We start from the raw sequence: 23,381 nt of genomic DNA on the forward strand, positions 1-23,381 counted from the left end.
GCACAGTTGGTCAAGTCATTACCATTGCACTTACGGATACTTGGGTTTATGTTTGATTTAGAACGCAGTGGAGTCCATATTCAGGTCTCACTCTATTATTATTTTTATTATTTAAGATCATATTTATTGCACCATAAATTGACACGGTGCTTTAGAAACCTGGGAGATGTTCCCACTGCTAAAAGATTAACCGTCCAAATGAGATAAAACAGACGTCGTTTGGCCACGCAGCTGTTTTACCGGGGATGGGTGAGCCTCCACCCGTAAGCCGGCAGCCGCGTGGCCCAATGACCGCAGTGCCACCGTGGCTGTGGCAGAAGATGCTGGCGGGGTGCGCGATGGGGTCGCGCGCCGGTGGAGCCGGAGGGACCCTGGGGATGAGTCTCGGCACTTGGGTGCCCATCAAAGGCTGGCATGCTGGGACCGAACGGTGCTGGAATGGAGCGTGCAGCTGGGGGCCCAGCTGCGGTGCTTGGGAAATGCGTGTAGGCATGGGGAATGAAGAGCTGAGAGCGTCTCGTCCCACTTGGTAATCTCATTTCTGCATTGTTTACTTCTTCCTCTGGTGTGTTTGGTGGGGATGGTGCAGCCATACTGCCCTCCCTGCTGCAACATTTCTCCTCTCCTGGAAAAAAACCCTCAAAACCTCAGTTACGGCACTTCTGACCTAGTATGTGAGTGAATTTCTAAATGAATTTCTCAGACTGAGCAACAGGAAAAGAAACCAAAATGATGTGGAAATAGTTTGATGTGAGATGGGTCAGGTATCTGGGGGTGGAGGCATCACCATGGGTGCGATTCTCCTCTCCTCTGGGTGAGAGGGATCCTGCCCGGCCAGGACCCGACCCCGAGGCTGGAGCTCTCCGGTACGGCACAGCGCTCCAGGATCACCTAAACCTAGGGTGGTACTGACGGAGCGTTGCTAGAAACAGGGCATCCCTTAGGCCTGTAAGGCAGTCAGGTAACTTTTTGCATCTGATGTTACAGGTATTTTTGATCTGACTTGCTTGTTTTGGTAATTTTTTTAGTGCCAAAATGTTAGGCTGAAAAACTTCTTTTGCCTGGTCTGAAGCGTAGCCCAAATTTCAGACCAAATGCCAGTTTTAAAAGCAAGAAAGTAATAAATGTCCCTGTTGCTTGTATTCTACAACAACAACAGCAAAAAAGGAATTCCCCAGTAATCATAATAAAAATTACCACAATCTATGAGACAATAATTCTGAAACACTTTAAAAATAGTGTTACCATTCAGAGTGCAAAGCAGCTGGTATTTTATGATGGAACAGATTTTATTGTTACTGGATATAGGGTCAAACACTTGCAACACATTCTTGATTTAAACAAACCAAAAACACAAGTGCTTTTCTGAAGATAAAATCAGTATGATTTTCATCCACCCCCCCACCCCCCCTGGATGCTGTAGTTCCCTTCTCTACCTCTAAATATAGGCACATGCTGTTCTTTTTATGCTGGGAGAAACAGCTAGCATCCCAACTCCCTGTGCTCTCTCCACTACGCTGTCGTTCTAGAGGCAGAGGAAAAAATAGGACTGTCTCAAAGTGTAATTAAAATCTCGTATGAGTTATTTTAAGATAGGCAGATCACCAAAAAAAAGAGAGAATACCAAAGCATTTCTTCATTCTGGTTCTTTTTTATTATTATTTGCTGTTGATAGGAAGTTTCGTACCATCGTCTGTTAATACGTTGTAGCTGTCTGCAAAATGGGGACGAGCGGCGATGGCTCTGGAACTGCTGGGGGACGGGGCAGCGGCCGCAGAAGCCGCAGGGAGCCTGGGAGTGGCCTCAGTTATGTGGGTTATCTTTACTTCCAGACTTCGTGCATGCAAAGTAATATTCCATATTACATGATAAAGTGATTTGTCATGTAGATGAATCAAGTTAGTATACTGCGTCCTGATTTTACTTACTTCAGCTGGGGTGCTTACAGGAATTGCAGAAACAAATTTGCTGCTGGCAGCTGCAGGGCTCCTGGATGCTGCGGGCTCCCCGGGGCTGCCGCCCTGGTGCGGGTGCTGCCACCGTGATGCAGGTGCTGCCACCGTGATGCGGGTGCTGCCGCCCTGGTGTGGGTGCTGCTGCCGTGATGCGGATGCTGCTGCCCTGGTGTGGGTGCTGCTGCCCTGGTGTGGGTGCTGCCGCCGTGATGCAGGTGCTGCCGCCGTGAGGCGGTGCTGCTGCCCTGGTGTGGGTGCTGCTGCCGTGATGTGGGTGCTGCTGCTGTGATGTGGGTGCTGCCGCCCTGGCTCAGTGGATGCCTGGCTGCTGGGGTGGCCCAGGAGCCTGCCTGCGGTGGGCTGACAAACACCACTTGGGAAAGGTGGAGTATTTAACAAAGCAATGGAGTTTTACTCCAAATAATTGTCCAAATCCATTCGTATTTGGTGTAGCTTTTTCTCTAGAGTGGTTTACGCCAGTGCTGAAACATTTCAGTTACAGAGAAGAATAAAAACTCTCTTCCTTTCAGACAAGTGTGAGCTTCAGGAGCTGGAGAAGCATGCAGTTGGAGAGATTGTGATACAATTACATTTTTATGTCTACCTATTAAGCATAATGAAGGGTTGGTTGCTGGCCTTAAATTTGGAAAGAGCTTACAGTAAAGCTTAAAACAGAAGTATATTCCTGTAATTACTGCTTTGCAGTGAGGAGTATGGCTAGGTAAAGGGAATAAAAACTATTCATTGTCCAATTGTAGTTCCATAACTGCTGCACTTTTAAACATCTGTTTTGAAAGATAAAATTTTCTGTTATACTAATTTTTGGAAGTAAGCTAATAAGCCAACACGGGAGGGGTAAAAAAAAAAAAAAAGAGGTGAAGAATGTCAAAAGAACAATGCTTAGAAAACACACAGCTTTAACTTCTTTTGTGAGCCCTGCTACATTATTTGGAGAATCAGTCGATTTGTTTATTAAGCACAAGGCCAGTGTACTGTTTTGGTTTGTGTTTACTTGAGTTTGAGATATGTGGTGATGAAATCAAGACTTTAAAAAGCTTTGAATTTCATGTTTGCTTTTATTTGTGCTAGACTAGGTGAACCCAGTAACACATGGTTCAGTCAGTTCCAAGTTTGCTTTTGCTTTTACTTGACTTCATTCTCATTGCCTGATGGCAGTATATCAGGCAAACTTGGATCACAGCATCAATTGTTTGAAATTATTGTTTAGATTATGTTCAGTTTCAAATGGTGTGAAACTATTTGTAGTGAGAAATGAGCATTTGTTTATGATGATAAAAATAGTTTTTCATAGCCTACATTTTTTTTCATTGTATGTAATAGCAACTGTTACAGCTCAGAATATCTGTGTGTTTTTTCAAAGTGGTAACGGCGGCACTGTTGTGCTCTTTGTGTGCGTTTGGGACTGTGGACTACACTGAAGAGGAGTTGTTTCTGCTTCACGCCAGGTAGAAGAGGGAAAAAGACCAAACCTTTTCTTGTCCCTTAGGGGAAAAAAACCAACACCTAAACCACCTCCTTTTTCCTCTTGCCCTCAAAAATTTGGCTTATATCTTTAAGGTGGAGGGTTTTTTCCTTTCCTTTTCCTACCACCTTTTAAGATGTGCTGTACTGGCCTTTCTCTTCCTTTTTGTGGAGCTTCTCTTGGAATCTGTTTTAAGGGGTTATATTTGAAATGTTCTTGAAGGCTGCCTTCTACCGTGGTCTGGCCCGAATAGAAATGTGAAAAGTTCCCATTACTGAGCTGTAAAAGAATACTGTAAATGGGTTATGCAGGAAAAACCATTTAGATAAAAATGCAATTTTCCCGTCTGCATACACTGCTAAGAATTAATGGCACATTCTTCCTAAATGGGTACTTCTATATTATATTTTCACCTTAATGAAATTCTTTCCAAAACAGGAGTGTTTCATTTAAAATTTTTGAGCAAAATTGATCTGTCTTTATCCTCTGTGCTCCCCCCACTTTAGTTAAATCTCACTGGAACGACTACTGAGGGCTCTCTGCGTACTTTACAGAAAATAGATGTTGGGCTTAAAGGTCAGCATCACGGTTGGCTCTGCATCCCTTCGCAGGGCGCACGTCATGGGGCTGCTCTTACCCCTGTGGCTTCATGTCTGGATTTGTGCTTTCTGATGGGGTGGTACATGGTGAGCGTGCCAGCTGTGCTCTTCCTGGCTCTACTACTGGGCGTGTGGCCACCAGGTGATGGAGACATGAATAAGTCACTTAGCAGGTCATTTTTTGTCAGAAATACTCCAAAAAGGAGAGTGGTCAAGCCTATCGTGCACGGCCTTTGCCAGCGTCACCCCAGCATGGGTTTGTTGCACACCTGGAGCAGAGGCCAGTCCCAGCCAACAGAAACCCAAAACATATATTCATGCTTTTTAATGGTTTCCGTTTCATTAAAGGGTTTTAATGTAACAGTGAGAACAGAACTGTACTGTAGGAATAGGGCTAATAGAAAGATTCCTGCTTTAAGCAGCTATTTACTTTTGAGTTGCAGTGGGGAAAATGCTTTTATTAAATAAATTGTTTGGTGTTTTCATAGTGTTAGCAAAATGGTTCCCACATATAAGCAATACTCGTAACGATGGAGACACGGATATTAGTTGTTGCAACTCAAAGTCTCCATTTGCAAAATAAAAATTACTTCAGCAGTAATGCTGAGCAGCCTTTTGCATCGCTTTTGTGACAGATTACTCTTCAAGGGACTCTGTGCTTGGAATATCCCCCAAAACATGAAATACAGGAAAAATGTAAGGCCTTTTCTCAAAGCAGTTCTGGTGCCTGTAGAAGCTACTCTGGAGCTCTTCTCTGTAATACTCTCTTTTTTGGACACCTTATTTGAACTCAAAATCTGGCTGGGCTATTGCAGGCACCCTGCATCAGGGTTTTAGTGGCTTTTTTACCCAGCTGTTGCTTCCCTGCCTGCGTTCAATGGGTCTGCTCCTGCACAGCTGTGTGAGTGTGGTCAGTGGGGGTACTGCTGCTGCCTTCACCGTAGCGTGAGGCCAGGCAAGTACAGGAGACGGTGTTTGTGATGGTCCACGTGTGTATGTTTGGGAACTGGGGGAAGAATTGCCAAATAAACACTCTTGAAGATCCCCTTATGTGCTTGTGACCCGGTGCTGTGCCCAGCCCCGCTTGTGTGCACGTGGCAGCCAGACGGCAAGGCTCGGCGCGGGGCACAGGCAGCTGGTGTTCTGACAGATTTTTCCTTTGGGGAGGACAGCAGCGATCCCTGTTTAAAACTGCGTGTCTTTCAGACTCGATAGGTAGGAGCCGTGCACATGCTGCAGGGCCAGGACAGCCCTCAGCCGGTGCCTCCGCTGCCGCCTGCTCGGGGCTCTGCCGCTGGGCACGTGTGGCTCCGCTGCTGGGCACGCGGTGGCTCTGCCACTGCCTGGTCACTCCTCCCTGCGCAGCGTTTGCAAGGAAACGAACAGCTTCAGCGGATTCCCCCACCTGCCGATTTGCAGATTCCCGGGAAATGGATTGCAGAGTTCTGCAGCTCGTTATTCAAAACGTGTTCCCGAGCTCCCACAGCGCGTAGCTATCGGTGCTGTGCATTGGTGACTTTCCGTTCGTGTTGACACCTTACTTCAGAGGCTTGGCACCCGTTTGTTTTCTTTCTGACTCTCACTCTGAACTAACACTGAGCTTAATCCAAATTCTGTTTGGAAAAAGGGGTATTTATAGTCAGTGAGGCTTTGACTACTTACAGTCGTCTTCCAATACTCTTCCAATCAAAGAACAGAAAAATACTCTACCCCTCATCAGGTGGGTTATGCAACAGCTATTTATTCAGTCACAAAATTTCCCTTTTGTGATTCACTTTTTGTGAATCAGAGGAGTTCAGCAGAGATTGCAAATCGCGACTTTTACAGCCAAATATGCAATCCCCCTGGAAGCAAATGTTGAGAATTTAAATATTTCGGTCTAGTTCTTTGTAACTTGCAAGTCTTGGATTAATGGGACATTGGCTCTTGAGATTTTGTGTAAAATGAAATTTTAAAAAGCCCACAGAAATGATTGCTCCAGGTAACTCTGGAAGACAAACGTTTCTGAATAGTTACAGTTTGCTTTTTCATCGGTGCTACTTATAGTATATATATACTTGTTGGTGTAGTGTATAGTGTTACACTGAGTGCTATTTTTTATTATTACTCAGCGTGCTCTGCCATCCTGACCGATACAGAGGCCTCTGCAGGGCAAAACCCCGGGCAGGTGCAGAGGCCTCGCTGGTCACCTGCTGGGCAGGACATGTCACCAGGCAGCGCTGGCTCCTCCCCTGCTCCTCAGGTGAAAAGGTGCTGCTCAACCTGGGTGTCTAGGTCTTGTGCAGCCATCTTACCGTCAGGGAATGGAAAACTCGGTGCCTGAGAAGGAAAATGCAAGACAGCTAGGCAAGCCATGGGCTGCTGCCCGATTCTGTGCTGGCGGTTTCATGCCCTAGGACAGGAGTGCCTGTCACGGGAGGTGTTTGCAGCCCCGTGTGAGCGGTTAGCTGTTCAAAGGGTGCTGCTTGATTCCACTCTAGGTAGAAATTTCCTATGTATCGCTGGTTTATTTTTTAATTATTTTTTTTTCCCTTTTGGTGCTGTGTACCTGGCAGGCACACTGCATACTAAGTTGTGCATTTAAGCATTGGTTGCTACAGTAAAAATCTTGATGGCCATTGTTTCTACCAAAAAAAAAAAAACCCTTCTCATCTTCAAAGTCACTGCTGTTACAATAATTTTCTCTTTGAACATGTCAGGATTCTGTCTTTGATTATATACTGGATTGTCTCTTGTCATTGCATAATGATTTTTTTGGGTAGACGGAGACATTTTTCAGTTCATCACAGTGCATCCCCCATCCCAGTACTTCTTTAAAAAAGAGACTTATGTTGAAAACAGGTATTTAAGACTATAGATCTTCAAGAAAATAACTGGTTTTGACTTTATTTTCCTGGGAATTTTGTAAAGCTGATGTGAAGTATAGCTTTCTTTTACAATTTGAACTTAGACTTTCAAAATCTCCCTTTTCTCCCACTCTTCTTTTTGCTTTTGATTGCACCAGAAGTCATTATTTCAGAAATTTTCTTCCACTTTTTCATTTGCTGTTTTTGCAGCTTACACTACACAAAAAGACTGAATCTCTGTAATTCCACCACCAGTTTATTCAGCTTTAAACAAGTTTTTGGAGAAAAAAACCCCAAAGAGAATGGAAAAGGGGGTTTAGAAAATTAAATAATGCTTATTCTTTTACCAAAAAAAGAATGTGAAAAATTAGGTTTTTCCATTTCGTGTGTCACTATTCTCTGAAGCTGGGAAAGCTTTAGAAAAAGAATGTTGGAAAAGAAAATGGGGGGAGATAAGTGATTAAATAAACATTAACACTCATTTTTATGGTTACTGAGGAAAGGGGAGAGAGGAAAGGAGGCCAACTTCTAAAAAAATACCATGAAAATGAAAAAACATTTGTAAAAATGAGTAGGCTGGTGCTGTGTTGGTGATGCCATTCTGTTGGCCAGCTCTGTGGTCTGACATCCCTGCTCCTAGGTGAGGAGGTGGCTGTGCGGGAGTGGAGGAGGCATGGCTCCAGCATGCTGTCCAACAGGGTGGATGTCAGTCAGTTGGATGGGTGGGTGGGTGGGTGGTTGGCTGTTGTGGAGGTCAGTCAGTCATTTGGTTGGCAGCTGGTTGGTTGGTTGCGTAGTTGACTGCTGTGGAGGTCAGTCAGTTGGCTGGTGTAGAGGTCAGTTGGGTGGGTGGGTGGTTGGCTGGTTGGTGTGGAGGTTGGTCAGCTGGTTGGATGGGTAGTTGGCTGGTGTGGAGGTTGGTCAGTTGGTTGGCTGGGTGGTGGGCTGATGTGGAGGTTGGTTGTTTGGTTGGGTGGGTGCCTTTGAGGTGGCTATCTGACCTGGGGATTGAGCGCTCTGCTGCCAGACCCTCCCTGCCCTGCTGTCTTTTGAGGACTTGTTCAAAGCCTGGCAAGCATACATCTAGGCCACTTCCATCAGGAGCTGTTTTTTAGTTTATATGATGTGTACTGGTGGTCTGACCACTTTCCAGGGACAAGAGTTTCTGCCACTGCTGTGATGGGTGCTCACTGGCATGTTGTGGCTCTCTGAGCACAGTGGTGGGATGAAGGTGCCCTAGAAGCAGAGCTCCTCTCCCACTGCTGCTGAGTGATGGAGGGATGTGCCAGCTTTGTGGCTCTTCATGGTCAATGGCTTGAATTGTGGTGCTGCACTAGTACGATGTTCACCTTGGATCAAAGGGCAGGGGACCTTCTGAAATGGAAGGTGCCTTGGAAGGTCCGCCTGAGCTAAGTGGAAGCCCAGAGCATCTGCAATTGTCTTGCTCCGTGTGTATGTGCAATCATTTCCATCACTGAATGATGCTGATGCCACCAGTATAAGGGGGAAACTGGACAAAAATGGGGGACAGTAGCACTGCATCAAGCACTGAACAGAGTTATCCCTGGGAAAATGGGTATGCTGTGCGAGGGGCAGGAGACCCCAGCCCAGGTAAAATCTGCAGACCCACATCTAGTCATGATACGTGTGCACACTTCCAGCACGTTGTTGTAAAATCGTATTACTTGATGAGTTTGTTGCTTCAGAAGGTAAAGTGCGATTGAATTAAAGGTACCTTCTCAGTGGGCTTCGCCTCCGTGGTTCCACGTGATGGAAGTCTTTGCCGTAGAGTTTGTAAATCCTGGCTGTGGTTTGAAACAGGCTCTTTCTGCCCTTCTGTTTTGTCAGGAAAAGAGCTAAAAAGGACTTGCTGTATCTTTAAACTGGCGGATCCTTAAAACCTCCCTGGGAAGTAGAAGGGGGAAGGGACCCTTTCAGTATTAATTAAACAGAGATGTCTTGCTGTAGACTTCAGGGTTTACTGATAAACGCCAGCCCCTCACCCACGCCTGGTGGTGGCTGCTATTATTTAATCAGGGCTATTATGAGGAATCTGAGAAATCCTCTCTTTCTCCTCCTCCGTCTTCCATTTATCTGTCCTCCCAACCTGTTTGTTTGTGTATGGTTAAGTTCTCCATGCCAGGGAGAAGCAGAGTGGAAATGTCAGGGGTCAGGCTGCAGGCCGGTCAGGCAGGGAGCAGGCAGCCCAGCTCCATGGTGCAGCCTTTGACTTTCCGAGAAACCGGAGATATGCTGGTTCCAGGCGAGATTAACTCTTTCAGCACAGCTGCCTTCTGCTCAGGAAAACCTGGAGGACTGGAGGCAAGGTGGGTACGTGAAGGCACCGAGTCTCTGTTCATGCATATATCCTTGCGGTCCCGTTGTTGGGTGTTCCTGCTGTCATTGCACTCACCCTCTTACTGAGCCCAGCAGGCCCAACATTTCATCTGCCTTGGCAGCTGTGCAGCTGGAGGATGCGGCTGCGTGGATCCAAACTTCTGAGAAGGATGGCGGGCAGCATGATTTGTTGCACTGCTATTACCGATACCTGTATTTCTCGGTGTGTTTTCCAATAAACAGAGCGTTCATCCTCAAAGGGCGCGATGCTGCTGTTCAGAGGTGTGTTTTTGAGCAGCGGCGTGACTCGGGGTTTGCCACTCAGAAGATACCTAAGACCAGTCTGAATGCCCTTACCTTCAGGATAACCAGTTTTGATGTTGGGCTGACTGACTGACTATCTCACCAGCTTTAAGATGTGTGTAGCGCGGTGGTTTACATGTGCAGCAGCCCTGGCTGGTGCCACAGTGATAGCTGGGGTTTGGTGAGTGTTGGTTGCATGCCTCCAGCTGTAGTACCTGTGTCTCGCCCCACCTGCGTGCAGGACAGGTATGATTCAGCGGTGGGGTAGAGGATTTTGTTTGTTTGGTGCCGCCTTTGCATGGGGGGTGCAGCGGTGCAGCAGGTGTGGAGGGGCCAAGTCCTGCTGGTTGGACAGAGCTCGAAGTGCAAACAGTGCCCTGCTTGGGACAGTTGCAGGTGGAGATCACAAGGTAGCCCTTACGCTGCCACCTGGTACCTTCCTTGTATTTGGCTTTATTTCAATAGTGAGGTGCTTGTGTGGAAGTTGCCTGCACTAACGGTCCCTTCTGCAGGGGCAGGACGGGGTGGGGGTCACACGATGGCAGTTCACCCCCGTGAGCATCAAGGTTGTGTTTGCAAAGTCCTTTCACAAAGGGGTCTCGGTCTCACTGCTTTGTGCCTGATTTTATGGATGTGTTCGTGAGCTTTAAAGGCCTTGCAGAGCCCGTGCTTGGGAAGGTTATTTAGCTGTTGCCTGATCAGCTCACTCTAACAGCAGTGTTCTGTGCTACACAACCGCTTTGTATAGGGGCGGCGGATGTGCCACAGCACGATTCTCTGTTGTAACTTGCGTGAGTAAAGGACTTGTGTCATCTGTGTCCGGGAGGATGAGGCCATCTGTGCCAGCGTCCTCCCCTGACAACCCTGCCGTGTGGAGAGCCCCTCAGGGCAGGGGGACGAGGGCGCTGCTTGTCACCCCACCTGGTGCACCCAGTGGGGCCGGGGCTTGGCGAGGGGCTCCCCACCTCCCTGTGCACCCTGCGCTCCTCTCGCTTAGCGCTGCACCTGTGCAGTATTTGCTTTAAACTTGCCTTCCTCCACCATCCCCTGTTAACTTGCTGACCGAGAGCGGTGCAGCAGGGGAGAGTGTCGATGCTGCTGGAGACCCTTCTTTGATGGGCCAGGCGGTCAGAGGGACCTGCCCTCCTGGCAGGGCAGCCTGTGCTGCTGCGCTGAACGAGTCTCAGCCGGGTTAACAGCATTGGCACAAGCAGCTGTAGTTGTGTATGGGACAGGAATAAAGTCCAGTCTCTCTATCCAGAGTGCCCCCCACGGCGAGGTCCCCAGGGACACGCTGTGCTCCCGTGTGTCGGCACTGCTCAGCCCTGTGCCCCTGCCCTTGCCGGGGGAGCAGGTGCTCCTGGGCATCCCCTCCCCGAGCGCCGCAGGGCAGAGCCCACAACTGCCAGCACAGCGGGGCGAGCTAATTGTCTGCCACCTACTCATTTTCCAGGGATATTGAAATTGTTGTGGGTCATAAATCTCATGAACATATGGCTAGAAAGGGAACACAGGCCCGTATTTTAGCTTTGGGTTTGAAGATGAGACTGTCTGTCCTGTCTTGTACTGGCCCGTTTTGTTGATTTACTGGCCTGTGAAACTTTAGAGTTAATTTTTTGGTGAAGCAGTGAAAGTCTGTCTACCCCTGACTTCCTTGCTTGAACAGCTGTTTGCTGCTGATTCGTTGCTATTCTGAGAATTTCGTGAAGACTCTCCACAGTGATGTGACAATTGGAAGAAAAAGATGAGCTTATATTTTTCTTTTCCCGATAGTGGCACTTACGTACCTAAGAAAGCCAGGTTTCTTTGTGTGTGTTGTTTTTTTTTAAGATGCATTTCCCTTGCTGCCATTCCTCCTTCACATAGTTACATATTTCTTCTCATGATTTCTTTGCTTTTCCTTGAGATAGATTTAGTTTTAAAACATGCTGTTCAAACAAACCCTGGTCCTCCATCAGATTTATGACCCCCAGCTAATCACCACACTTTGCTCCTGTTTTATGGGATGTTTCTGAACATGCCAAATCCATTATGTGACAACAAAATTTCCATCTCTTTCTGTAGCCAAAATAAATGTTGGGGTATACAAGAATTTGGGATTTTTCTGTAACAGAAAAGACCTAGCAAGAATTTATCCAGAAAGTGCGTTTTGGGTGGATAGCATCAGGTATCAGTCCGATTTGCAAACACTGGAATGTTTTCCTGCAGATTTTGACTCTTATTCAACAAACTCAGGCTTCCTGAGAATTCTGCTTTTTTAAGTTACTTTTTGTAGACTCTTTAGAAATTGTCCATGAATTACTAGGGACTTGGAAACCATGATTGGAAAACGGTTGTTTCTGGAGTGTCACACCTCTGCCTTCTGTGCTCCTCGGGCCGGGGGTGTCTGTCTCTGAACCGTGTCTCTGCAGGTGCCTTGGTGAGACCCAGCTTTGTCCTGGGGTCTCTGCTCTCCCCTTCCTCTCGCTCTGTGACCGGTGAAGTTGTTTGAGTGGCTTTTGGTTTCAAGGAGGCTGTTCCCCCAGGTCCCCTCATATAAGCTGCTACTTCTGAGACACAAAACTGCAGTTGGAACTATCCTAAAGAGGAATGGGATGTATTTCAAGGTAATTCTATAAATAAACCAGATAAAAGAGCTAAAGATCCTGGATGCTGTTTCTTCTTGGTTACTGTTAGCCTTTGGTAAACTCCAGTTGTATTTTCACGAGTATCCTTGAACTCGTGTGGTTTAACCCAGAGCATTAAGCACATGATCACCATTTCTTGGTGTGCAAGAGCCTCAGATGTGTGAGGCCCCTGGGAGAGATTGACTTTGCCTGTGGCAGTTTTGTGTTACGGTCTCTCGTAATTGTGAGTTATAGATAGGGCAGAGGCACCTCCAGGAGCTGCCGGCGGGGCTGGGGGGGAGAGGGGAGGGAAGAGGTGGGCAGCTGGGCGAGCCTCCATTCCCAGTCCAGGCTGCCAAGCTGGATGCAGATCTGTCTTTGGGATACGAGGACATGGCCTCTGTTGATTTTGTAGGGAACAAGGCGACTGGACACATAAAAGTCTTTGGCCAGCTCTATCCAAGCCTTCACCTCACAAGAGACCAATACTATTTGAGAGACAAATTCCCTTTTTTACATGTGGCTAACAAGTACTTACTTAATTTGCATCCTGAAACTATGCGACCACAAAGTTCTTTGAAGGGAATCTTCTTCTTTCATTCTGTTTTCACTTCATTTAAGGAAAATAGAGATTTCCATGCATAATATGCAGGGCTTAAATATCGTACTTATTGTTGTCATTTCTATTTTTTCCCCAGCAATTATGTAGAAGCTCTTGCACAAATCTGATGAGAGAAAGCTGGAATTTACATGTTTCCTCCTCTGTTGCGCTCTGTGCATAATCACCAGCTATTCATTGCCTTTACAAACTCCATTAATACACCCACTTGCCTTGCCAGTGTGAGTGGGCATTTTCGTGCTATTTTTGGAGGCCTGTGCATGGAAACTCGCAGAAGGCTGAAGGTGATACTGCTGGTTTTGACCTGTGTGTCCTCAAGAAGAAACGAGCGGTTGCAAAACTTACCAAAATGATATGACAGGTTACAGAATCAGCGCACAGCTCAAGTAAATATTGCTCTTTCAAGCACCATCCCCTGGTGAAGAGTGAAGCAGGTGGTGGCGGTGCAGCAGCAGTGAAGCTCAGGCCAGCTCAAGCCGTTTCTCAGTATTCAACACGCATTAAAAGGTTGCGTCATAATGGGGAAGAAACTGCTTGGGGATGGATGAAACGGGATGCATCTGAAGGCAGCCTGATGCGCTCAGAGGCTGACAGTGAGCACTTGGCGGTGTGGACTGGTGGTGGCCACTGGTGCGGTGCACACAGGAGAGGGCAGGTCTGTGAGGGGATCCCACGAGGGAAATGGCAGGCATTAGTCACCGTTAATCAGCTTAGCTCCTTGTTAAATGTCTAGGTGGCAATTTAATGCAGAACATTTAAGTAACATCTTTTTTTCAATTCGGCCTCTCCTGAAATAATACTAGACATTGTCCAGGAACTGCTTTTAGTTAAATGAGGGAGTATTGGACAATTTCATATGACTTCTGTACATGCAGAAAATTCCACTTTGGATTTTATGAAATACCTTTTATTTGCTCGCACATTCTGGCTGTCAAGAGATGGATTTCACATGGGCTGAAGTTGTGCGTAAAGCTGCCATGTGATAATTAGCACACATATGAAATAAATTTGAAAGTATTGGGTGCAAACCCCAGCATTTCCTTACTCATCGGGGGGGTGTGGGTTATTACCCTCGGTGAAAATAGGCTCACCGCATTTAGTTAGCGCAAGTGAGTGATGTACGGCAACAGCAGAGAAAACATGGGATCAGTCAGCCAATATTCACTCCTGCCGTGGAGTTCTCCTTTTTGCATTACAAGCTGGATGCAGAGGTAGGGACATGACTGAGACCGCTGCAGTCCTTTGGGAGGGAGGGTCAGGAGAAGCTGTTTGTAGCCTTCTCCCAGTGCCAGGCCTGAGTGTAAATTTGATGGAGAATTAGGTAACTCCTTTCTGAGACGAGCAGAAGTGTTTGGTTTCTTTTTTTTTTTTAGGGTGGGTGGGTGGTGGTGGTAGAAGAATAAGCCCTGGAAAACAACTCAGAGCTCCCAGAGGATTTGCTGGTCTTGGATGGCAGCGTATGAATGTTGGGAGTGTTGATTCAACTATGCTGGGATGGGTTGCAGTTGCCAGACTCCTGTTTCTTTTCTCCTGGAAGCATTCAGAAATGGTTTGACTGTTGGTGGCAGTTGGTTTGGTTTGATTTTTAAAGCCAGTTTTCCTCACTTGAGCAGGGTTGTAGCTTCTCATACTGTGCAGAGCTTAGGAGAGCATGGTGCTGGTGATGGCTCTGGGGAGCCCAAGCAGCAGTTCAGGGCCATGAGGTGTGTTGGGTGGGATTTAGGCTATGGTTGAAAGCTTGGCCGTCTGAACCTCAGCTTTAGTGGCCGTTCCACATGAGCTATGGTTTGCCTGCGTGGGGCATGGCAGGAGCAGGCTGGCAGAAAGCGGCACCGCAGCACTGTAGTTGTGATGGGACCTGGTTTGCAAGAATGGTCTTTTATCTGAGAGCCAAACCCCCAACATCGGCCTCTTTGCAAGGGGGGCAGGCACATGGCCCCCTGCCGTTTGCGTATTTTGCAGTGAAGCCAGCCTGAGAGTTAATGTGTTAAACCAAAAAGAGGAACTGAAGGTAGCCAAAAGAAAGGAAGGATATGAGTTAAAAACAGTCCGTTGTCCCCGTGGCTGTCTAGCAGGGCACAGGAGCTGGTGCTGTCCGAAGGTGTGGAGCTTCTGGCTTCCCCCTTGGACACAAGACTTGTATTTCTTCTCGGAGAGCTGTAGAGTTGGAAAGCAGCAATTCAGCAGTAGGTTCCAGGGAAATCAATAGATGTAGGCAGTTTCACACTTCCCTGTAAAGCCATGGACGCGTGTTGCTCTCCTGCTGGGCAGTGGGCAGCACCATGGGGAGCTGCGGGTTCCCCTGTTATCGTCTCCTCCTGGAAGCATGGAGGGAACACTTTTTTTAAAACAGCAATGTCGCTCTCCTCATCCGCACATCATTCATTCTGCGTCTTCAAGGTCATGCTACGTGTAAGATGACTGCCACCTTTTCCACTGATAGGGTTTGCATTTTCCCTACTTAATAGTATTTTCACCAGTTTCTTCAGACACCGGCATGTGGCCAACAGTCTTGAGTTTGTCCTGGAGTGATATCTGCCCCAGCTTGCTGTTGGAGCTGTAGGGTAGGATGCTGCAGTCTGGCTGTAAACCTACAGCCTTAACAGCAAACCCTTAACACTGCTGTGGGTTTGGGCAGCCTCCCTGTCGTGGTGTGCTCATCCTTTTGTTGCTCCTGGTGAAAAGAGTAGCATGAAAGGAGGTCAAGGGAGAAAAAAAGAAAAATATGTATTCTCAGCAAGCACTCTGTGTCTCCTGTTATGTAAATTCTGTGCAAACAGCGAGCACTGATGGAGCTCCATGCCAGCTCTGAGACCACTGAAAGCAAAATAAACATCTTTGCAGCATAGGCTGATACATGCTCCCTTTTAGAGTCACGGGCACCTCTAATTAATCATGCTGTCTGTGGAGGAAGAGACTTTGAGGGTGTGAGGACGTTGCCAGACCTGATGGGCTGACAGAGGGATGGGCACCACTGTTAAGGGTAAATGTGCCGTGTTCCCAGCCCCGGCGAGTGGGGATGGCCATGCCTTGCCTTGCCTTGCCTTGTCTTTAAGGTGAGCGGTGTCTTACCTAGCTGCAGCAAAGCCAAATGCTTTATTCCTGGTTTGTGGGATATACTAGTGGTGTGGGACGGTGCTCGGTGCTGTGCACACGTTTTTGGCTAAAGAGCCTTCCCTCCTTTGTGAGAAAGGCTTTCACAGTGCAGCTCAGCTGGCTGGGTCTCAGCAATAAATCTACGGGCTGGCCGAGCCAAATGACTTCTTGAAATGTTAATGAGTGAGATGTGGCCGATGCTGGGGAGTTGGGGGGTCTCTGCACAGCCCTCCTGGTTGGCGGAGAGGGCAATCGCCTGGTTCCCATTTCACCTGTGCTCACCATTACGAGTCCTTGGCATCAGCTGTTCATCTTAACCGTGAATGCTTCCAGCTTCTGTTAATTCTGTTCATCTTGGGGAGGGCAGTGACTTTAACATCTTATGGGCTTTAAAAATTGCACAGGTTACACAAAATAAACGAAGGAGTAAAATCAGAGTAAGAAGTTGTTTTTGGTAATGGAGCGGATGGGGCTTTGCATTGAGTGCCAGCGGAGTGCTCAGTGCTGCAGGGTCCGAAGCCAGAGACAGCCTTTGCCCGAGGCATTTAATATAAAAAGAGACAGACCCAGTCCATAGCAGGGTACAGGTTGCCAGAGGTGAAAGTGGTGCAAGTTTATGGAGTAAGCAGGTGGCAGGTGCCATGTTTGTGTTTATAAACAAATGCAAAACATGTGCTTACTGGTACTCCTGGGTCAAGAAAATGCCTTTGTTTGGGGTTTTGTCAGTGCTACAGAGGTGAGGGAGGAGGTGGCTTATTTGTTTATCAACACAAATGAACTAGTTGTGTTTAAAAGTACCATTGTAGGAGTAAATTAATCTGTGGAGACTAGGTCCAGTGTGCAGGGAGACATGAAATGTTTTCAGACCTTATTTTTCTTGAAAACTGAAAAAGATGATTCTGTACTGTGTACAAATGCGGAGCTATGTGCCTGAACCAATATGTCAAACTGTCATGTGGGAGATTTGGTGAAAAACATCTTGTCCTAAGGGAATAATTTTAAACACTATATGTAGGTTTGCTGCCTCATAAGAGATCATTACTCAAATCTATTCCCTCTTATGGTAGCTCGGCCTCTGCTTAACGGGTGCAGAGTGAACAGAAGCCTATTAACGCATCCTTTCGGAGTGCTTATCAGATGGTAGAGGGGAAACTGATCTCTGATCAGGGAATATAGTGTTTTTGGCCAAATCCTGTGATTTAGCCTTAACAAGATCAGTAGCAATCCAGGGGCTTCACGCTCGGCTGGCCATCGAGGGCGGCGGTGGCAGGGCCGTGCTGTGCTGGGCGGCCGGACCCTGGGCTGCGCGGGCGGCCGAGGCTTTGTCAGAGCCAGTGAGGAAGTGTAAGGGATGAGCCCTGGGGCAAGGAGCCGTTCCAGGGATCTTCACCTCCTGTTTGTCACTTCAATCTCACAGGAACGCTGAAATGTGGAGTGGAACCCATTCCCAACCAGACCCCTACCAGACTGTGACTGCGCTCTTGCTCCTGCTTGTCACTGCCTCCCATTCCTTTTCGTGGTGGTGGCTTTGGCAAAAATGAGAGGAACGGCATGAGCAACACCTGAAGAGCAGCATAAACTCCCGTGCCTCCATGTAGCATCCGCAGTTGCCTTGACTACACACCATCCCTCCCTCATTTAATCTCCTCTGTCACAAGACGATGCACGTAATCCGTGCTAGCATTGCAGGTGAACTCATTTTTATTGGGATTAGCTTACCTAAAAATCGGGACACATCGGGGTTTGCACATGCTTGATGGAATCGTCACATTTAAGAGAACACCTATTTTTATAAAGTGCCTAAGAAGATGCTACATGAGGGAAGAGGTTTTACATAGCAGCTTGATGTGGGCTAAGGAAAAAGAGGGAGTGAGAAGGAAACTGGAGGGATTGAAGGTGTCTATGTATACATGGTGTCTTCAGGAGGGAGGAGAGTGTCAGGATCTAATCTCACTGGAGAGAAATGTGGTTTTCCTGAGCTGATGTGAAAAAAGCAGTCTGTGGTGTGTCTATTGGATTTTTTGGTGGAGCAGAACTCCTTGTCTTCTCCCTGTGTCCCCACTGCTTGCTACTGCCAGGGTCCTGTGTTAGTTGCCCTGCTGCCATTAATGCTGTGTAAACAAACAAACAGCAACCTTTTATTTTCTGAAGGCATGCATACCTTTGCAAAGTAGAGCGGAGGAATGAAAGAGCAGCTTCGGAAATGTGCAGGGTCAGAGCAGAGGATACGGGGCATGGGAGAAAGGCTGGGTGAGTCTTTCATGGGCTGTGCTTTTCTGTCTGTCAGCTCGTTTGTTCGGGACTTCATGATTGAAATGTGTTTGTGTGAGTAAAGCCTCTTCAAAAGCTTAATGTGTGGCTTTTACCTAAAAGCAAACTTTAATATTGTTTTTCTAAAAAAAAAAAAAGCTCTTTTAGTCTTTTGGGAATGTGAAGCTGTCTGTGTGCGTCTGTCCCTCTAAAGGAGAGCAGCCTGGCATTTTTTTCCTCCAAACTGCTTGAAACGGTTCTTAACATTGCTTTTGTATGTTGTTGTAACTGATGAATGTTACAAGCTATTCAGAGGATATTTTGAAGTATTTACCTAAAACATGCAGTTTGAACTGCAATAAACAAACTTGCTGGAATAGTAGCTGTACAGAAGCGTGTAAGGGCTGTGAAAATGGCTGGACTTTATTCACTTTCATGTTCCAATGAATGTTTGCAAATATTTTTTCGCCATAGCCACACAGCTCTTCCCGATGTTGTGGCTGGCTCTTGGAAGTGCCTGTGCGCAAGCTGAGCTAATAATACTAATCAAACCCCATGTTAACTTCCAGGGCATTCAGTGATTATTGCAGGAATTTTCTCTGCTGTGAGCAATTTTGCACAGTTGGCTGGGGTACACGGGGCCGGATTTTCCTCATCTTTATCTTCCTCTGAAATACAGAGGATGGGTTTGCTGCTCTGGGCAGGGTACGGTAGGATGGGCCAGTATAATCAAAGTAAAAGGAAGAAATAGTTTCCTGTGCTAGAAACTTAAGCTGGATCCGTGCAGTAACTGACTTTTGGGACCACCACGACTTTGCCCGGCTGCAGTGTGTGAGAAGGTGCTGCGGCTGAGGGGGTGCTAGCTGCGCCGGGTGGAGGAGCCCCGCTGCAGTCGCAGGCTGACGGTTCTCCCCAGCTCAGCACCCACCATCACATATGGGAGGCACAGGCTGCCACAGCCGGGACGTGCTTTAACCATCACCCTTCGGGGTGACGGTACCGTCACGGCTGAGCTGTTCCCAGACAGACTCCTTTTGGTCTTTGGTCGCTTTATTGCTTTGAGTTTCATGCCTTCCATGTGAACACATTGTGTACTTACGTGTGACGGTTTATCTCTTATCTGTACTTCAACATTTGCTGTTTTCAAGCAGCACACGCTTTCCCAGCTGGGTCGTTTTTACTTGCATCTGTCCCAGGTTCTGTTGTGTCACATCCTTCGGTTTGGAGAGGAAGTCTCCACCCAGACCATCTCGAGGTCTTGGGTGTGGAGGATGGCTCTTATTAGAAGGGTAATTGCTTTTATTAATAACGTGGATTTCTTCCAGTAGTTGCTAATAGAGGCAGTTGTGCAGTTTAAACATAATTTGTTTGAAAATTCCTTGCTTCCAATTAGGTGTCCTTCATAACTGACAGTGATTTATCTGAAACTTGGCAACTGCGAGGCAGTGACATGATGACACCATCTTGCGTTACCTGACTAATTTTAACCTGCTGAGGCACTGCTGGTTTGAAGGAGGCAGAGAGACAGCAGGGAAGGGAGAGTGTTACTGTTTTGGACAACCATCAGGCAGTATCTCGTGCTTAAGGACAATTCTCATCAGGTGGATCAGCACACCTTTAATTTTTTAATACAAAGTTTTTTTCAGAGAAGCATCATAGCTTTGTTAAGACAGAAGTATTGAAAAAAAGTAAATTGCACAGAGTGTTTCCCTCTAAATTGGCTTTGAGAACACTTGTGCCAATGCAAGTCTTTTTGTTTTGGATTTGAATGCATCCTTTTCTGTGCTCCTTAACAGCAGACCAAGAGAGCTTGAGCTCCTGCACAGTGGTGTTGAGTTAGGCGTCATGTGGACAGTGGCAATCAGCATTGACTTGGCAAACCTAGAATCAGATCCTGCTTACCTTGTTTACTTGGGTTTTCCTCTGAGGCAACGAATCCAGCACTGCAGGATAGATTTTGCATTCATTCCGTTGTCAGTTGTTTGCTTTTGAATTTTATCCACAGCAAATGTTTTAGGAATAATTTGCTGGTTTACAAGTAAATAAGCCTGATTTTTTATTCTTGAGATGCTTGTGGCATTTGAACTGCCTCACTTCATTGTTGGCTGAGGACCTGATCCATTCCGGGTGTCGGTGGCATCTGCACAGCCGATGGAGATGCGGCTGCCCGTGCCGGCAGAGCTCTGGCTCTGGTCCCAGCTGTGTGCCCGGGCACGTGTAGCCGGGCGCCAGGTCCTGTGCCGGGAATGCGCTCTCTCTGTTTCTTCTGCCAGTGTCCTCAGCCCAGCGGCTGGTCTCCTGCAGCCTGATGGTTGACGCTCCTTGCAGAAGCACCACTGAGATCTCTGGGCCCCTCGTGGCAGCAGTTCAGCAGTGGGACACTTTCCTCTTTCTCTGCAACAGAGGAAGAAAACTGCTGTCACAGAGACTAATCTCAAGGCGCTGGCTTTTCCTGTACCGAGACCAGCATGTCCTGTACAGTCAGGGAGACCCAAGAATAAAAAATATCGGGTACTGTGTGCATTGCAAGGGACGTGAACAAATACAAATAAGAAAAATGTTTCCCTTTCTCAGTTCTCTGTACAATCCCATTTGAGTTCAAAACATTTTATAAATGTAAAGTTATTCAGGTGTATTTACATTCAGGACAGTAAGTTTAAATCGAACACTTCATCAAATGGCATTTATTTAGAGAGGTTTTTTTGCCCTGTGATTGTCCCACAGTGACACCATGATGTCAGTGTGGCGTTGGTGGCCCTGCCCTGCGCTGCCAGTGGGGCAGCTCCGCAGCACGGCCATGGCCCTCTTGTGAAGGGCTGAGCTGAAATGCTGACATGGAGATGTGATGGGGCTCGGGGGTAGCAGGAAGGAAAGGTAGAAGCTCCCCACATGGGTGCAAAGGCAGGCTGTGCTAATGCCATCTCTGCTGCCGAAACTCTGCGCTTGGGTATCATGCAGCGAACTGTGCTTCAGCTCTGCTCAGTACTGCGTATTTATCCAAACTGCCTAAAAAACCCCAACACCAGCTACAGGGACTGTAATCGACTTCGGAGTTTAGAGAACGTGAGCGTCTTTGACCTGCTGATGTTGGATTCTTTATTCGAGCAGTGGAGGAGGGTATCTTACAGAAATGCAAACCCAGAGCGCGGCTGTGCTAGGCTGAGGTGTGTAACAGAGCTTTGTGTTGATTTTGCACGTGGTTGCACTAATGCAGCGCATGGCTGAGCAGGCAGCAGCACTGCCCTGGAGCCATGTGCCTTCTCCCATCGTTTATAGCATCGTGTCCCCAGGTTCTAATTAGTTTCTCTGTATGGTGTGATGATACTGTTTTGAATATGAGCATCTCTGACATTCTATAATGAAGCATTAAAAGCATTTTCCAGTTTAAATCAGGGACTTGCAGACTAGTTTAAGATTATTTTTTAGTGTCACTGTGATCGTGTAACAAGCTGTTCAGTTCCTGTTTTGTATCTGGTGTAGCAGCTGGTTAAGTGAAAGAAATACAACTTGCCCCATGAAGTGTGGTAAATCCGCACTGCTCAGCTTTGTGGAACATGAGAAAGACGATGTGAAGTAAAGTCTTAAGGTGGTTAAACATTCACAGCCATTTTTTGGCATCTTTGGCACACTCCAGCATCACGCTCAGCCCTGCGCCACGGGAACTCTCAGGGTCTATCAGAAATTATGGTCCCTGCATTTGCTAGTGCTGTAGCACGTCTGCTCTTGTGCTCTGGGTGAATGTGAACGAAATGGTGGATGGGAAGAAATACAGGCTGGCTGTCAAGATGTTATTGGCTTTTTGTTCTTGCCTTGCACTGTTCTTCTATTTACTCACTGTTTTTGTCCTACAAAAAGCCCTTCTTTCAGGGCTGGGGGGCTGTCTGCATGGGCTCGGGCATCCTTCCTGGCAGAAGCAGCGGCATTCCTGGGGGTGCATTAGCTCCACGAGAGTTTTCTGTGTTATGGGGCTGGCAGGCTGGCTCCGAGCGGGGAGAGAGGAGCAAGCCCCAGCCTGCATCGGCCGCTGGACTGCCCAGTCCCAGCCAGGGTAGACACCAGTCACTGCCATGCCCTTCCTGAGGGTCTGTGAGAGGGACCCCGTGGAGGGGCTGTTGATAACGTGAGGAGCTACAGGGTGAGGGATGAAGTTTGGGGTGTGATTTGCATTTTGGCTTTTTTGTGTGATTTGATTAAGAGTGGTAGAAGAACTGAAGAAGTGATTGATTTCAGAGAGGAAGAAAGTGATGGTCTCTTCTCCCAGATAGCAAGTGATAGGACAAGAGGAAACGGCCTCAAGTTGTGCCAGGAGAGGTTTAGATTGGATGTTAGGAAAAATTTCTTCATGGAAAGGGTGGTCAGGCATTGGAACAGGCTGCCCAGGGAGGTGGTGGAATTGCCGTCTCTGGAGGTGTTTAAAAAACATGTAGATGTGGTGCTTAGAGGCATGGTGGACTTGGCAGTCCTGGGTTAACGATTGGACTTGATGATCTTAAAGATCTTTTCCAACCTAAAAGATTCTATGATTCTATCAAAAAAAGATGTCCCTGGCTGTGCCAGGCAGGGAGAGGGCACGGGCACCAAGGCAGACTTTGAAGATGAGAAAAATGTATTTGCAACAGATTACTTGAAAGTATGGAAGCAAGAAAAAATAGTGGAGTGACAGTGGGAACGAGTCACGAGTACGTGGTAATATATTTTGGAAGGAACAGTTTTAGCTACTTTTCGTGTGAACTGTAAAATCATAGGAAAAAAGCCAGGGACATTCTTTAGGGTGTTCAAGTTAAACTCTTTCAGTGGTTAGCAGAAACTAATGGTGGCTAAAAATCATACGAAGTCCTAAAACAAAGAAATTATAAGAAAAGTGTTACCATGATGCTGCATTAAAAGAGGTAAACAGGGAGGCCTGTGCCTGTAAGAGCCTGATGATAGGAATGACCTGGAGGGTTCGGGGCTGGTTTGGGGAGGTTTCAGTATCGGTTTCAAATAGTGGAGGGTGTGCAGGGCGTGAAAACTCCCCATTGTGCTGCCATCCAGGACAGACTTGATCAGCCGTGTGTGCATCCCCAGAGTTCAGACATACTGCTGATTTACTTTAAAGCAAGTGCATGTGAAAGAGAATATTTCTGCTGGTTTTCTGGCGCAGTGAAAAATTCAGCCGAGAAGCTCACTGCGGGGTAAGAGGGAGCTGTACGAGTGGCGGTGGTGCTGTGTCCCCAAGCTGGGGGACGCTATGGGTGCCAGAGCTGGGGTGCGAGCTGACGGGGCAGAGGCAGGTGCGAAGACGCTT

At 47.3% G+C, this 23,381-nt stretch overlaps 1 protein-coding gene across 7 annotated transcripts in view; it reads left to right on the forward strand.

Moving 5' to 3' along the window:
* Positions 1-23,381, forward strand: part of MN1 (MN1 proto-oncogene, transcriptional regulator) — a 290,178-nt gene that overhangs the window by 12,063 nt on the left and 254,734 nt on the right. The window lies entirely within an intron of this gene.

The sequence above is a fragment of the Falco punctatus genome, assembly GCF_963210335.1.
Source record: "Falco punctatus genome assembly, chromosome: 1".
Taxonomy (NCBI): domain Eukaryota; kingdom Metazoa; phylum Chordata; class Aves; order Falconiformes; family Falconidae; genus Falco; species Falco punctatus.